Source organism: Fragaria vesca, linkage group LG6 (genome assembly GCF_000184155.1).
Source record: "Fragaria vesca subsp. vesca linkage group LG6, FraVesHawaii_1.0, whole genome shotgun sequence".
Classification (NCBI taxonomy): domain Eukaryota; kingdom Viridiplantae; phylum Streptophyta; class Magnoliopsida; order Rosales; family Rosaceae; genus Fragaria; species Fragaria vesca.
In genome coordinates, this window is record NC_020496.1 from 34,649,251 (window position 1) to 34,652,661 (window position 3,411).

Below are 3,411 nucleotides of genomic sequence, written 5' to 3' on the forward strand. Positions count from 1 at the left end.
CTTCGATTTCTTCTAGAAAGTTGTTCGAAATGTTGAGACGAAGATTCTGTCAAATTTTTGGTCGTGATTGGAGGTGGCCGAAAGTTTCTGCAGTTTTTTTTCAAAACCCAGCAACTTTAGCCGACGATATTTAAACACTATATTCGTCGGCTATAGTATTTTTTAATTTTTTTATAAGGTTTAGCCGACGAATTATGGCATTGTTCGTCGGTACTATTAAGTTTATTTTTTAATTTTTTATAAGGTTTAGCCGAACGAATATAGTAATTCGTCGGCTATAGTTATTTTTTAATTATTTATTACACACTTTAGCCGACGAATATATTAATTGTTTCGTCGGCTAAAGTCTGGGAAAAAAAACCGACGACATGTTTTTCGTCGGCTAACTGTGGGACTATAGCCGACGAAAATAAAAATTTCGTCGGCTAAAGTCATCACCGACGAGCTTTTCCCGACGACACTATAGCCGACGAGCCTTCGTCGGCTAAGATCTTAGCCGACGAATTAAGATAACAGGCCGACAAAAATTTTTCGTCGGCTAAAGTGCTTGTCCTGGTAGTGATACCCATTTCAATGATTATTAAGAAAAAAATCATTCTATCCTTATCTTATTCAACTAACCTATCTATCTGCTTTATCTCACCGGATCTGAAACTTACTACACCTCTCTTTCTCGAAACCCTAAACCCTAAACCATATATGACATTCTAATGTCATTACAACCATTACTATATAACACAAACTTCACACTTTTAAACATGATATAAAAGTGCACAAACTAAACACAAGACATTCAATACTACATCAACGCATACACTAATACAGAAGTGGAACACTAGGGATCATGATTCAATAAGCTTCCTCGATAATATTGGTGGAAATTAAAGAAGTATGTTTGAATAATTAACTTTGAAATTATTTAGACTATGAACCTGTTTTTTCTTCTGTTCATGGATTTCAAGTATTGAGTTCTAGTTATATCATGATTAATAATTGGGATGAATGTAGTAAAACCCACTTTTGAGGTGTAGTATAACAAGTTTATGGCGACAATTTGGGAACTAAAATTCATAGACTCATAGTGCAAGATGCTATAGCATATATATTGTATTGAGGAGATGTTGGCTACTACTCTTTCTCACTGAAAAATCCAAAATCATATTGTTGTAAAAGGATTATTAGACCAACCAAGTCTGTCATTTTTAGACATTGGATATCCAGTTTTATGGAAAATTCTAGTATACTATATGATATAACATGCCTTCCAAAATAATATAGCATGCCTCCCAAAATAAGGAAATGCTTATTTAGTACTAATTTAAACCCCTTAGAGCAACTCCAGTAAAAGTGTCAAAGTTTTTGGTCAAATTTAAATTTTGACATGTGAGATGGATTTTGACAATTTGGCAAATTTTCACTCCAACCATTCTATTAAAAGAGTTGAATATTTTATTGTTAGATTTTTATTATGAAACCTCAACTATTCTATCTCTCCTAGTCTCTCACAGATCAAACTCAACTCAAACTCAACTGCTTATGATCTCTTTCTCATCGATCAAACACAAAAATCCTATTTTCACTGATCCATTTCATTACTTTGGGACTCCACTATCGCACCCACTACTCCTTCTCCTTCTCCTTCTCCTTCATCTGCCCTCTCTCTATTTCTCATTTTCTCTCTTCATCTTCTTCGATCTCTTCTGTTATCTTTCCCTTTTTCCTCTTTTAGTTTATATGTGAGATCAAAGAAGCATCAATATCGTGAATACAGTCCCGATCCGACCTCAAGATGCGACATGCATGACAATCACACCTTAAATCCAATCCGTGAGTTTTTCATTTTGAACTCTCAACCCTCCAATCTCTTTTCTTTATTTCCCCAAATTTGAATGAAAAATATTTTGTCTGGTTTGAACGAAGGTCTGGGTGCGAAAATTTTGTCTGGGTGCGAAATTTGGGTATTGTAGGAAGAAATACATGGACTAGAGGAAGATTTGAAGGCCTGCCATGAACATCGATCTGGGCATAACGACGGTGAGAAGAGAAGGAAAAATGGAAAAGGAAAAACAATAAAAAAAGATTTGACAAGAGGAGTTGATCTTGTCAAGTTTGACAAGGTGAGACTGGAGTAGTCATCCACGGTGGATTTGAACGGTGGGTTAGAGAGACAGGGTGTGGTCTTTTGTTAACGTTGGAGCTCCACGGTGGATTTTGACTACACCGTTGGAGATGCTTTTATTGCCCATTCCAATGAATTTATTAGACATGAGTCAATCTATTCTAATATAAGGTGTTCATATTTGTGCCTAAATACACAAATCTAAATTAAAGTCATAATAAAATAATAATTTTTGTATTTTTTAAGACAATTTTACCCTCATCACTTCAACATGTATAAAAGAGAGAAAGTGAAAGAGTGAGAAGACTTTGCCGGAACCTCAATGGACTCCGGTCACCGGTCGCTAGACTCCGGTCACCGGTCGCTAGACTCCGGTCACCGGTCGCCAGTCTCCGGTCACCGATCACTGGACTCCGGTCAACGGTCACCGGTTCCCGGTCGCCGGAATTTCTTCGGTCGCTTGTTATTGACTCCTAGTAACTCAGATTTTCTCTGGTCGTCGGATTTCGGTCACCGATAACTCGGTTACTGACCCCTGAAAACTTGGTTACTGACCCCCAATATTTGGTTACTGACACTCAATAATCAATTACTGACCCCAATAATCAACTTATTTCAGCTTATTGTAATAGAAAAGAAGAAATACCGGAACATAATGGAGTTATTGACCCCAATATTAGTTATTAACCCCCAATAAAATGTTGAAACATTATTGTGAGGCCCATAAGGGCATCCAAACCCCCAACCCATTGTCAAGGACCCAAGCCCAAACCAAAAAATTGCTCTGGGCACCCAAAGCTGGCACCCACACACTTCCCGGCCGCCATTGTCGTCGACTCCGGCGTCCAACCTTACGCCAATCGTCACCCATCCATTTCTGTTCGGATCCAGATCTTCATTGGCTTCAGGCCAGAGCAGACCTGGCGTAGATGAACGCTGATCGACAAGCGCCGAACGCCAACTGCTGAGCGACAAGCGTTGACCGCCAATCGTCGAGTGACGAGCGCCTACTGCCGTGCGATGAGCGCAGAGCGACGAGGCCTCGGTCTTTGGGAAGAAATCAAATTCTAGAGTTTTGGATATGCAGAGTATTACGGTGATTCTCAACATATCTCACTTGGTGACGGTGTCCATGCGGCGGAGGAGCGACGACACAGCTTAAAGATCTCACCGGCAGCAGAGTTTAGCTCGGTTCACGTCTTTAAGGTAGCGGCTTCGTCGTTGAGGGCTCGAGTCTCTGATTCAAGAGAGAGAGAGAGAGAGAGAGAGAGAGAGAGAGAGAGAGAGAGAGA